Genomic DNA, 15251 nt, shown 5'->3' on the forward strand with positions numbered 1-15251 from the left:
AATCAGAACAATCTTGGTAGTACTAAATGCGGATTCGTTCTAACGGCACCATAAGCTTTTCGTCTGCCGAATGAATGCAGTTACCACAATGGTGTTAGATGCATACAGGCACATTATGAACGTAGTGCATTAATTCCTACATTAAAATTTTCTACCACTATTGATTTCAAACCGTTACGAAGGGTTTTTCCGGAAACACTATGTAAGAATTATAAAAACGAAATATATTTGTGAAAAAGATATATGGCGCTAATTTAGTTTTGTGTTGGTGAAGGTTGTTCACTTAGATCAATGAGATAAAAGATATCGAGTGTTGCTTTTTATGATAATGATGATGATGATGATGATGATGATGATGATGATAATGATGATAATGATGATGATGATGATGGTAGTGGTGGTGATTATGACGATGGTGATGATGATGATGATGGTGGTGGTGCTGCTGCTGATGATGATGACGACGACGACGACGACGATGATGATGATGATGATGATGATGATGATGATGATGATGATGATGATGATGATGATGATGACTGTCGAACTTTCTATCTTTGCTTGTGACGTAACAAACTCAAAGTATTTTTCTTAGAGACAGTCAAGTAGTGCAGCTTGTTCGTTCCGAGACGTAAAACACACAAAACGATATTTTTAATTGTGTAAACAGTTAAGAGTACTCGTATTTTCCATTGTTGTTTAACATTACTTGAAATATATACACAATCTTCTTTTTTAAATAAAAGTTTCCCATTAATAAAACGGGTTTAAATTTATTTGTTATTTTATTGTATTTAGGAGTATTCAACATCGTGAACGTCACAATCATTTATTATAGTAAACATAAATTCTACTAGAGTTGCGACACCTTAAGGGTTTCGCGGGATGGAATGAGTGGGAACTAAAAAAATGTGGGTTCGAAAATATTGGGTAAGAAAATGCGGGAACACACATTTTTGGTACTAAACAAATGTGGGTACGAAAACTTTGGTTACGAAAAAAAATGTGGGTACGAAAATTGTGGGTACAATGGGTCAATGTTAAGGTTTTAGCATGGCGGACGCCAGAAGGCGAAAAGACATGACACATACGATGAGCTGGCTATGAGAATACCTCAGGTATTCTCCGAAAACAGCCGAGCTCATATGCATAAGTCAGTGAGTAATACTCATTAAAAGCTAGGCACGGCGTATAAAATCAGAACCACTGGGCCGAATCTGCTGAAACTTGGCCGCATTATAGATTATGGTCCAAACAAGCTACAGAATGTGCGCTTTTGGACCTGACAGCGTAAAACATTAACCAATAATGAACAGCACAAAATGGGTCATTTTGAACAAAAAAATGTAAACTTTAAGTGGCATTTAATGACTTTTAGACATCAGAAAGTTTCAAATTTTTGATATTCTGCACACTTCGACTTGTTTTGTTTTTTTAAATTTAGAAACAGTTATGCTTGGGATGTCTATAAACCCTGTTATTGAATGTCAAATTTGGCAAAAAATTACAATACAATCCCAAAAATGGTTAAGCAGCAATTCCCCTTTAACATTATTCCTTATATTTAATTGAATTTTTTAAATAGATAACTGTGTATATTTAATCATAATGGGCTCTGTATATCACACATGATAGGCCACTGCTGGGGCTTGAACCCAGAACTCATCTCACATTGTAAGATGCGTTTTTCAATTAAACTACAATGACTGTATCGTGTGAAGTGGAGCCAACATACACCCACATAAGTGAAAAAATCATTCCGTCCATATATTTGTCGTGGGTGTTTTCTGACACATGTTGCATAACTGTTTGCAACAAAAGATGTATACATAGATACATAAATGGGGGAAAAAAACGTCTTTTTTAATTTTTGTTTCACATATAAACATTTCCTAGCAATGATTAATAATTATATCATGTTGAAATCATTTATAGACCAAATATTACTGAAACTGCAAAAAAGTATAAGATGGATAGATATAATGTATCATTCTATCTAGTACAATGAACAAATGTTCTTCCGATGCCATTTTCACTAAGGTATTGGTATTGAATCCTGATGTACTACTAAAAATGTATGTCGGTTAGCAATAATAATTCAACAAATCCTCATATTCAAGCTGGGTCATCACTAAGTGGAATTATTTGTGGACATATAACAGAAAAATGCATTTCATGCCTCTATATTGCTTTAACAGGAATCCCAGCTTTTTGTATGAACAAAATTCCCTGATTTTTCCCTGATGGAAAATAAAACTTCCAGGATCATGATTTTGACCTATTTCTTGTTTTAGACACCCTGAATAAATAGCAGTTGCAGACATAACTAAGCTACACGTATACTACAAAGTCACGATAGATATGCAGAGGAAATGATTTGCTGTTTAAATTGTATGGACTTCTCGACACAAGTCGGGAAAGTCTGACCAAACAAAATTCCCTGATTTTTCCCTGATTTCACAAACTTTCCAAATTCCCTGACTGGAAAAAAAGAGTCTTTTTCCAGTTTTCCCTGATTTCCAGGTTGGCTGGGAACCATGTTTAACTTTGATAAAATGTTCTTTAGATGCCATGTGTATTAATTTATATGTCTTTTTTTCTGAGATATTAATGAAAATGCCTGTGGGTATGTGGCGAATACTAGTATTAAAAAAATCTGCAACTTGATATATGGTGTTAACACGGTAAAATTGTATGAGCCCAAATTATAATAGATGAATGCGTATTATGCTTCTATGCTTATACTATGAGGACATGTTCATACAATGCCATTTTTATTAATATAGATGCCAAATTTAATGAAACAGACTTGAAAATGTGTGTTGCCAGATACCAAGTAAGAAAAAAATCAGCATTTTTATGTAGGGCTTTCACACAGTAAAATTGTTTGTGCCCAAATAATCATAGATGAATGCATATTAGGCTTCAATGTTGCTTATACTTTGACTACTGGTTCATACGATGCCATTTTTATAAATATCTATGCCAAATTTAATGAAATAGACTTGAAAATGTGTGTCGCCAGGTACCAAGTAAGAACAAAATCAGCATTTTTATGTAGGGTCTTCATACGGTAAAATTATTTGTGCCCAAATAATAATAGATGAATGTATATTAGGCTTCAATGTTGCTTATATACTATGACGACATGTTCATACGATGCCATTTTTGTTAATATATATGCCAAATGTAATGAAATAGACTTGAAAATGTGTGTCGCAAGATACCACGTAAGAAAAAAATCCGCATTTTTATGTAGGGTCTTCACACTGTAAAACAGTTTTATACGTGGACATAGCATTTTCATGGAGCCCGTAAAGAAAGGGAGTTAATTGTGTAATTTGTGCTGATCAGAAACTTATAACAGTCGTCTCCCTTGAAATATTTGCACTTTATGAGACACCACAAACCATGGCGTCTCATCAGGATCCAAACTGTATTCTAAATCGTCACACTAAGCCCTCATAAGTTATTCATTGTATATGCACTATATAAAACAACCATATAATATATCTAATATATCCAGACACACGTATTATACCCAAATATTAGAAATACACAATTTTATAACAGTAAAAAACAATGGTATTTCACAAACAATTGCAGTCGTTAATAAATGCAGAAAAGCATCATCTACACGTTTCATACGGTATTCAGTTTATATGCAAACGCATTTAAATATATTTACCTCGATACTCGACCAAGCTGTTGAAAAATTATATTAATTAGAACGAGAACAAGTAAGATTAATGTGTTGTTTTCACATTTCTTTAAATGGCTGCCAATACCGCATGTAATAAAACAATCGAAGCGCATGCGCATAATATATGTTACACTCCACTAAACTAGTTGCAGCAAAGACATTCACAGGCGTTCATGTCACTTATATTCATGATATTTCCATATGCGAGTGTGATTGTAAACACAAGTTTCTGAAAACAGTGCGAAAAGGGGCATTACGCAAAGCCAATAAATCTGCGCAGATTTTTGTCAATATTGACAATAAACTGCATGTTTTCTTACCGTTAGTAATCCGACAGTCCGTTGGTCACATTGTGCATTAGTCCGTTTAAGTTATTATTGCCTTACACTTTTCAATATAAATTTATGAACTTTAAACAAAATAAGTAACTAACTAAGTAACTATTTAACTGACTAACACGCGCGTTTTTTTCCCAATATCCGAGACATTTTACTTTCGCACCTTGCCCTCAATGTCTGGCTTTTAAAGTTTACCGCCTTTTTGCGAATACAATGACGTTTACATATGAATTGCCCAATGAAAATTTCGGCGGGATGACGTCAGGCGCCAAAACTGGCGCGTGGTTTTTCCCGGTATAGACCCAGTGTGTCAACGCAGTAAATGCATTGTGGGAAACGGACTATTTCCAGCATGGCGCCCGTAAAGATTATGAACACGGAAGTAAAAATAGTAATAAATTATTATCAAAAACAGGCCTCATCAAACCGGGTCAGCCATGATATATTCTTGGATGCAGTTTGTGCTTCAAAAGGAGCTACTTTTCATGCCAGCCTATCGATGTAATATTCACTAAACACGTTGCAATGACTGTTATCTTCGAAATAATAAATAAATATTTACAATGTAATACCTGCATTAAAACGACTTCTTTTACATGCCGGCTACTATTCCCAAATACATCAAGTTAAATGTCACAAATGCTTTTGTTTTACCGCATAGTTGCTGCCCATATAACTGGCTACTCAATTTTTTTGGAAAACACTGAATTATGCGTGACAAACACAACATTAAAATACATTAATATCCAAAGATTCAAATAATTTCCCACGAGATAAGTCAAAAATTGCATAATCAATTGAATGAAAAATTAAAGTAAAAAAGCCAGATTTTACATAAATTTCAGGTTAATAAACACAAGGTTAAGGTAGTTGGTGAGATATAATCATTATACAGTTAGTAAGGCTTCATTGGTCATTGTTGGCACAGTACTTACATGCACCTCAGGTACTCTTAAGTATACTTACATGTACCCTGGGTACGATAAATATACTAAAATGTAACTGAGAATTTTAATGCTAAATCAGTTGTTGTCGGCTAATTTGTAAAAATTAATTATGTTCACATTTAGGTCAATTTTCCTTTTAACAGCCTTTATATTATAGACATGCATACTCAACTAGAAATGGTGCGGCAGAGGCCGACGCGTATCCCCACGCCGCATGTTTGACCCAGGGGCACCCCAGGGTTGGTAATGTGGCCATGCATAGTTGAGATTGACCGTATTGTCATAAGAGAAGTTCATTATCAATTAGAAGTGAACTGGTGTAGAATTAAAGAAATTATAGTAAAAGGCAATTTTGGATGGGCGTGGCCTATGTGGGCGGGTTGCCCCAGGGTTGGTAATGGGGCCATACATAGTTGAGATTGATCGTATTGTCATAAGAGAGGTTCAGTATCAATTTGAAGTAAATCGGTGTAGAAATGAAGAAATTATAGTAAAAGGCAATTTTTGGTGGGTGTGGCCTATGTGGGCGGGGCGCTCCAGGGTTGATAATGGGGCCGAGGTTCCGTATCAATTTGAAGTGAATCGTTGTAGAAATGAAGAAATTATAGTAAAAGGCATTTTTGGGTTGGCGTGGCCTATGTGGGTGGGGTTCCCCAGGGTTGGTAATGGGGCCCATGCATATCTGAGGTTGATAGTTTTGTCATAAGAAAGGTTCAGTATCAATTTGAAGTGAATCGGTGTAGAAATTAAGAAATTATAGTAAAACTGCAATTTTTAGTGGGAGTGGCCTATGTGGGCGGGGCCCCCAGGGTTGGTAATGGGGCCATGCATAGTTGAGATTTACCGTATTTTCATAAGAGAGGTTTGGTATCAATTTGAAGACAATCAGTGTAGAAATGAAGAAATTATAGTAAAATAACCTAAAAAATGAGTAAAAATCTCTGACCCGGCCCGGGCCCAACCACATAACTTTTGACCCAGGGGTCAGATCAAAATTCCAAATAGTGCAGGGTCGCACATATGCTCATAGCTACCATGTGTGTAAGTTTCAAGGTTCTAGTGCATATAGTGTAGGAGGAGATAGTGGCCAGGCCAGGACGGACGGACGGCGGAGATACCCACAATATGATCAATATCCCCACGCTTTTCAAAAAGTGTGGGGATAAAAAGCAACATGATGCAGAAATTTTAAAATAGAAGTTTGTTTAAGGTAAACAATATCGTTTAACGGTAATCAGTAGCGTATCGGATTTTGGGAGGATATACAACTCAGGTACAGTCTAATATCACCGGGTACGTTTAAGTATATACTCCGTACCCGGGGTACATGTAAGTATACTACCCAGGGTACATGTAAGTAGTACCCGAGCCAACAATGACCAATCGAGCCTTAGTAAGTGAGTGATGGTGTATGAGATATACACCCTCAGTAATTTCATACCATACAAGACTGAGCTTTGCTGTTTGATCAGTTTCATCTTTTCTTTAATATCACGGGTTAGAGAAAAAAAACTCTATCATGATAAAAAACAATGTAAATAGAGGGACAAATGCTTACTTCCCATTCATTGTAGATTTAATGATTAATTTGTCCAGTGTGAGTCTTTGCATATAGTATACTGTTAATTTGTTTAACAGTTTAAACACAAGAGTTGTCGTTAAATTAGGACCTCTGTCACACAATATCATAATAAAAAAAATGATAATAATTATAGGCATATGAAATGGCCGTAAATAACTTTAAATAAAAAATAATTACGATTTCTTTAAACTGAATTTTTTTTATAATAGACTTGTTTTTTTACCTCAATTATTCAGCATTATAGATATAGAGAATATTATGTGAGTTTTGGATCAAGTTTATCATGCGAGGCTTAGAACCGATGAAGCGCGAGGCTTGCCGCTAACATGGTTCGTGCCGAGCATGATAAACTTGATCTTTATCCAGTTTATCCACATAATTTTCTATTTATCCTTTTTTGTGGTCATTTATCGTTCAAAAAAAGTATAAATACTTTAAAATTCAAAGAAACAGCGCTGGTTTTCCAAGTTGACTTCAAAGTGTTTGTTTACTTCAACGTCATCATTTGCTATGACGTCACATTTAAACATATAGTGTTCTTAAGATAGAGGTCGGAAAAAATAGCGATAGTATTAAGGTAAAGTTTATACGATCGTTGTTATACTATCGATTTTCAGCTGGTAATAGGATAAAAAAAATGTACCCATGGGGGTAAATACCCCCACTTTTCAAAGCATAGGGGTAAATGGTCAAATTTCGCCTTGGTTGAAGGGTAATTTGCTAAAAGTAAAACCAGAATATAGCCGGGGTACAGACACTCTACTTTAATAACAATTAACCACTAACTATGTGTATTCCTTCATATTAGTAGGTTTCTTAATTTCTTGTTATTTTAACTTGTTGGCAGATTACATTTAAGATCTTCGTCGTTATTATCCACCACCGTGGCCAACGGAGAACTTTTTTGCCAACTTTCAACAGTTGTTTTATTAGCATTTTAGTGGTTCCTTTTTGATTTTAAAACAGAGGAATTTAAATCATTCAGTATTGGCAGTACAATTTTATTACTCGATACAATTTTTGCCATACACAAAGAATCAATTGTACTTTGAGAAGTAATTTGTGTTGGCTTGGAAGAAGCCATGCTGACCACTTCATGTAATTTAATAAACACATAAGCGCTTGACTGTCTGTTAAAAAATCAATACTAAATTTACCATGCATCTAGATGCTACAGAGTATACATACCGACTGGCTAACTATTTCTACAACCAGCTCTAATTTTTACGATAACCAGTCTCATTTTTTGGCTAAAGACAATCAGCTGTTTATATTTTTTGTTTATGATATACGCATCAGTGCCCCAGATAAGCTGTGTATCTGCGTCTTTCACCCTATTAAAATGTCTAAAAACGCAAAGAAATTCAATAACATGCCTATTGAAAACGCAACCATTTTGATTTGTGCGCAAATTCGTCAAATTCAATGCGTACAACACAATAGCTTCAATCGAAAATACTAAATGCTCATTTTCGGTATTTTCTCTTTGAAATTATTATCGTCACGCGTATTTATTAAGCAAGCGCCTGGATGACGGACCATGAAAACAGTCAAGCTTTATTCAAACTCTCTGCGTTCTAGATTTCATAGTTAAATAAAGTGTGATCAAATTGTTTTCCTCGACATACATGCGTTTTCAATCTGACTTTATCCGTCGCTCATTGTGCATGTATTTATAAAGTGCCCGTACTTTCAGTTTCTATAACGATGCAAAATAAAAATGTCTAAGAGAGGTCGAAAGACTTCCGCTATTGTTGAGAAAAAAATATCAGTCGATCGCAAACTGTTTCGAACCAAGAAAGCAAGAGCCAAATGATCATTCGTGTTATCGAATTTTTGTTTGTTTTAAGTTTATATTAAGGACAGTTTCAATGATTAAAGATGTTATGAAACATCAGTTTATTAAAGTTAATTATGATAGTTTAAAGTTTTATTGAATCAGTACAAGTGAGCATCTTCCACAGAAGTAAAACATTAATGATATAAAGGTATGCATTTTTATAAATTATTTCACCCTATTTCAAGAAGGAAATCACCCTATTTTTCAAATCAATGGGTGAAAACCCTATTTCTCAAATAATTATCTGGGGCACTGCGCAGAGAATTTACAGCATTAGCGTAAGTCCAGATTGGCTTGCTTAAATGTACGCACGGAAATGATAAATTGAGCGTATCTTGATATTTCGAATGCGTATATTACGCTGATACGCAGCTTATCTAGAACGCTGATTATTATTAAATAAATAAATAGTGAAAGCTGTTTTTGCAAAAATTAGAGGAATTTGCAACGCAAATGGTCAGTATTTTAATTACCGGTAGAGGAATTTGCAATGCAAATGGTCAGTATTTTAAAAAGTGTGCAACTCATTTTTTCACATTTTTCGACAGTTAGCGACTTTTTTTCTCACAAATTTGAATAGTTTGAGACTCATATTTTCACAAATTTGAACAATGCTCAATTAATTATTTTCACTATTTCCAACAGTCACAAGTCATTTGTTCACAATTTTGAACAGTGTGCAACTTACAGGGGACAAAAATATTTCTAAACTGCACTCGTCCTGCAGGACGAGTGCATTTAAATGTGCACTCGTCCTGCAAACACATATGCACTCGTCCTTGAATATGTGTGAAATAAAGTTTGCAAAGGGCTAATATGACTAATAAAATTTACTATATCACTGCTAAAATGCTGCTTACTCAGTTATTCATGCCAGCTGATCAAAAAAGAAATGTTGAGCAGTGAAATAAGTTATTTATGAGGAACACAAAATAAATAAATGAAGACTGCTGTTTTACTTTTTTCTAATGCTTGCGTGCTTTCCTGTTTGGGATGTTTGAACACCAAACTCCCCCCCATCCCTTTAAAGAACGCTCAAATGTCAGACATTTTTCGGACGAAATTCAGACTAGTTATAAACTGTACTTTGCAGTTAAATAATTCTTTAAAAATCAATACTTACAGTGAATGCAGTCGGATGTTTCCCTGTCAACATTGACACCAATATTTACTCGCGACTTAGTCTCGCATAACAATGCGCACCTGTTGTATGAAATTTACAATTACAATTTCCAGTTCATTCTCGTTCTACTTTCGGAATAGATATGCTTTAAGAAAATGATTTTATTTAATTATTTACGGGTCTTAAAAAACATATTTTAACATCAGCTTTTTCTCTCGTCCTGTAGGACGAGCGCTTTAGGGAAATTCACTTGTCCTTTAAAGATTTCACTCGTCAATATGAGCAGACGAGTGGAATTTTTGTCCCCTTACTTATTTTTCCATAATTGTCTAGATTGCGAGGCTCATTTTTTACAACCTTCAACATTGTACGACTCATATTTCACAATTTTCAACATTGTGAGACACTTTTTTTACATTTTTCTAATGTTTGCGACTGATATTTTAAGTATTTTAAACAATGCGCGACTCATTTTTTCACATTGTTGAATAGTCACCACCCATTTTTCTTACTTTTACATGCAAGACTCATTTTTCCACAATATGAACAGTGTGCGACTAATGTTTTCAAAAAATGAGGCGGCAGATGTTGCTGCACAAAGATAAAAAAGCCAACTGCCATAAATTTTATCCAAAAAAGAGCAACATGGCTTATTGGAGCTAATCAACCCTTTCTACATGTACTTTCAACAAGCACACAGACCAATGACAGTAGGACTACTGGCACTGACCGTTGGTTCATCAGCATGAAAAATGGGTGTCAAAAATAGCACAAATAATGTAAAATGTGTAATATGCATGTATAACGATGAAACTTACCAACCACTCGACCAGGAAACATCTGTTGCAGACTATGTGGGAACTGGGATTCGGGATGCTCTCCCACTGGTATCATATGCAGATCAGTGGTCACAAGAACGTACACAACATCATTAATGTCAGCAATATATATCTCCAACTTCAAACACACAGCTTGCAAAATCGCTGAATATTGCACAAAAGCAGCTTCGTTACAAACTTCCAGCAACTCGAAATCCACAAGCAGTCTCGTTCCCCACCCACTTTGACTTCGTAGCGAAGGCATGTTTTTTTTGGGAAACCGTTAACATCTCACAACTAAACGTATACTACGGAGATTGACAAGTTGAAAAATAAATTACTGTAATCACTTCCAATTTGCGCACTAAGTTAAACTCCAGTTCCAGTTTGTCTTTATTGTTGAAATGTTACTCTACACATTCGCTTTGAAAATAGAGGTTGGCGTGTTGTTGGAAGTACATGTACATGTCGAATGTGTTATTGTAAAAACTATTGGTATTGTGTTTTTAGTGCAGACATTGTATTTAAGTTTCGATTTCTAGCATAAATTTATATATTTTGTTAAATAATTTGCGTTTGAATGTGATTGTTTGTTGCTTACTTGCGAACTATTTTTTATGTGTAAATATGCATAGACGCTAGTGGATATGTAATCAGGTTACCATATTTACAACAATAAAATTTAACGGCTGTTTGTTTTTGTTTGTTTTGTTAATATTTTCTAAAACGTATGTTAAACGAGAGATGAAATTATTAATTAATTTGGGAATAAAATCGCAATATGTATTATTTAAAATCAAATTTTAAGTGTCTAGCGCGTGAATTGTCTCTTGGGGGTGAATTGTGTTTGGGTTGCTATTAACGCTATTAACGCTTCCAGCGAGTACTCATTTTATAGCGATTGCGCAATAAAAAACACCACTTTTTCGTAAATTTATCAAAAACTGGACTTTTCCCAGATATGACGAATACGCCAAAAGGTAGATCGCATTCTGGTCCATATACATGTCAAATTTCAGCACAAGTGTTGGGCCAGTTTTCAAGACTCCCAAATCGCGGCTATAACCAGGAGCTTAACGAATTTTAGTCGCCATTATCATTCGTTCAATTGAACGTCATCAAATGATGACGTCAATATAGCACTCATTCCATACAAATCTGATCATTATAGGGTCATTTAATCTATAGCCTAGGTAGAAAGTAATTTATTATTTTTTTATTTAAAAACAGTAAGTAGGATTTCTATATACGTATTCTCATATTTTGACCAAGGCAATTATTTTTTAGTTTTAAAGCGCAAAATAGACGGATTTCTACCGTGTAACCACCAGATACATTGTATATTCTAATTGGCATAGATAAAATTAAATCTATAGCCTAGTTACAAAGTAATATATTATTGTTCAAACGGTACCGCTTTTAAACTGAAAGTAGGATTTGTAGACATTTACGTCTATTTCTACAAACGCGATTATTTTTAAGTTTTAAAGCGCAAAAAAGACGGATTTCTACCTTGTAATCACCAGATATATTCTAAATGGCAAAGATAAAGATATGTTTCTTATTTATACTTAAATTTACTATGCCATGCAGTTAATTTTAAGGTGTGTGGCTCAAAGTCATTTAAAAAGATGAGCAAATATAATCATTTTTCTAAAAATAAATCATCCTCTGAAGCCCCCACTGAGATTCAAACTCAGACCTCTCTCCTCTGTGAAGGAAAGTATTCTATCTTGAAATACAAGGGCATGTAAGAGGAAAGTCAGCTATTTTAAATTTATCAACAAATAGATTTAAACAATATTTATATGGTATTAAAATATGCAAATATTAATGTAATATGACCAGAATTGGAGGTTCAAATCTTTGTAACTTTATTGTTCAAAGCAAAGAATTAAAGTTAAAATTGATGTACATGTAAGCATGTTGTTAATACTAAATTGAGTTTTTTTATGACTCCTTCGCTTCTGTATAGTATGAAATACATATCTCGTGTAACATTATTTTATGTAAACTCTGGACTTTAATGACGACAAGTTGGATGTATGGTTTCCTGTATTGTGTTTTAGGTCAGAATGGTTAACATTTTATACTTGACAAAGATTTGAACCTCCAATTCTGATCATCCGTCTCTTTCTCAAAATTTATTAAAAACCACACTATTTTTTTTAAAACTTGTGTATCAAATGCTAACCATTCTTACCTAAAACATGATTAAGGAAACCGAAATATTGACACAGCGAGTTATTTTATTCTTATGGAAGATTAAATTATGCATGACAAAAATACAATCGGAAATATTTTTTACAATCTCTTGATGCTTTAAAAATATTTTACTGTTAAATAAAATAACACGTCTGACTTGTCGTCATTAAAATCCAGAGTTTGAATGAAATTACGTTACACGAGATACGCATTTCATACCATATAAGAGCAAAGGAGATATTAAGAACTTAATTTAGTATAAGCGACACGCTTACCTAAATTTAAACTTTAATCCAATTCTTAAAACAATAAAGTTGCAAGATACAGTAACATGCACGCACTTCCATTTTGTGTGTTTTTTTTTCGTTCCATTTTGTCAAAATTTATTTACAACCACACTCATTCTTAATAACATTTGTATCAAATGCTTACCATAACAAAGCCGTAATCCTGTCGCTGTAAGTTATTTTATTCCTATGAAAATTTAAATTATGCATGACAAACACAAAATCCAAAATAATTTTGGAATATTTCTATGCTTTAAAAAATATTTAACTGCACGGCCGACTTGTAGTCATTAAACCCAGAGTTTAAATGAAAATACGCCACACGAGATATATATGTATTTCATATCAAGTCATGTGTGCTGAATTAATGTTACTCAGCTTTACATATTCTACCATTTATTAATTAAACAGAACCTTGTCAAGTTGACGATGCTTATAATTTGAGAAGTTAATGATTTATAATCATCGAGGGGGGTATTCCAGACGTAAAACATTGCATCATTACATGGAAAACAGCTGCACAACTGTATGCGAAAGGTAAAACAGTATATTCTATCGAGAACTAACTTGCAATTTGCATAGCAACGTCCGAAATGTGCAAACTCCGACATCTATTTCGATATTTATCAATTCAAGATATAACGTTAACTGAACTGTTATACAGAAATCAAACTATAAAACTTGTGTTTTGATAAAAAAAATAAGCAAAGCAAACCAAAAAAAATTACCCTTTTAACGGCAAAACGATTAATTTATCCAATATTCAACACATGTATTTCCATTCAAATTATGCCCTTGAACTTTAACGGTTGATTGTCGTTTCGTGCCAATACCAGTTCGTGCCACTAATATTTGTGTTGTTTATTTTTAAAGGTAAGTTTCGTGAGAAATAAATGTGTTTGAAAACTTTCTCGCATGGTAATGGTATATACAATTCAACTCATCGGACAAATTCAAGAACACAATGACACTTACCAAGTTTTCTGAACAACCGTACACAGCGCAAAATGCGGGAGCCGCGTGATGTCTATTTCCATATCCACGGGTGTGTTTATGTCAAATGCTAGTGTTTTTCAATAGATCGTATACTTATCTAAAAAACGGCGAAGTAGCGTTCACTTTAATTATTTTGATGATGTTATTTTGTAAATACTTTCTCGCGTTCTTTTCGAACGTTCATTGGCAGCCATATTGAATGTTGGTTGTATACTTCCGAAATTATGTGTTTTAATGACTCTCAAAAATGTTTTTAGTGCAGAAATTGTATTTTTAAGTATCAATTTCTCGGATTTATTTTATATATTTTGTTAACTTATTTGCGTTTAAATTTGATTGTTTGTTGTTTACTTGCGAACTATTTTTCATGTGTACGCTAGTGGATATGTAATCAGGTTACCATATTTACATTAATGAAATTTAACTCTTGTTTGTTTTTGTTTGTTTTGTTAATATTTTCTAAACGGGTTCAGCTATGTATGTTAAACGCAATATGAATTTATTTATTAATTTGGGAATAAAATCGCAATATGTATTAATTAAAATCAAATTTGAAGTGTCTATCGCGTGAATTGTCTCCTTGGGTTGAATTGTGTTTGGGTTGCTATTAACGCTATTAACGCTTCCGGCGAGAACTCATTTTATAGCGATTGCGCAATAAAAAACACCACTTTTTCGTAATTTTATCAAAAACTGGACTTTTCCCAGATATGACGAATACGCCATCGTGTAGATCGAGTTCTGGTCCATATACATGTCAAATTTCAGCAAAAGTTACAGACCAGTTTTCAAGACTCCCAAATCGCTGCTATACGCTGGAGCTTAACGAATTTTAGCCCCCTTTATCATTCGTTCGATTGAACGTCATCAATGATGACGTCCAATACAGCACTCATTCCATATTAACGGTTTTATTTACTAGAGTTGCGACACCTTAAGGGTTTCGCGGGATGGAATGAGTGGGAACTAAAAAAATGTGGGTTCGAAAATTTTGGGTAAGAAAATGTGGGAACACAAATTTTGGGTACTAAACAAATGTGGGTACGAACATTTTGGTTACGAAAAAAAATGTGGGTACGAAAATTGTGGGTACAATGGGTCAATGTTAAGGTTTTAGCATGGCGGACGCTGGACGGCGAAAAGACACGATACGACACGATGAGCTGCCTATGACAATACCTCAGGTATTCTCCGAAAACAGCCGAGCGCATATGCATAAGTCAGTGAGTAATACTCAACAAGACTATTTGTCCCCTAACGGCTCAACCATTGTCAGAATTTATTTTATTTTATTATTTATTGCCATTGAAACCAGAATTTTTGACGTAGGAACAAAATGAAATCACGTGCATAATGTCCTTACTGCCATCTATCCATGTTTCAAGTTTCATGAAAAAATATTAAGAACTTTT

The 15251-nt window shown here is 34.1% G+C and overlaps 1 long non-coding RNA gene across 1 annotated transcript; it reads left to right on the forward strand.

Moving 5' to 3' along the window:
• Window positions 1-4365: 4365 nt before the first annotated feature.
• On the forward strand, window positions 4366-11045 carry LOC127847400 (uncharacterized). The gene is made up of 2 exons (XR_008033959.1): window positions 4366-4542; window positions 10383-11045. It is a non-coding gene; the product is annotated as an uncharacterized LOC127847400 (long non-coding RNA).
• Window positions 11046-15251: the final 4206 nt, after the last annotated feature.

This window comes from Dreissena polymorpha, chromosome 10 (assembly GCF_020536995.1).
Source record: "Dreissena polymorpha isolate Duluth1 chromosome 10, UMN_Dpol_1.0, whole genome shotgun sequence".
In the NCBI taxonomy this organism is placed as follows: Eukaryota; Metazoa; Mollusca; class Bivalvia; order Myida; family Dreissenidae; genus Dreissena; species Dreissena polymorpha.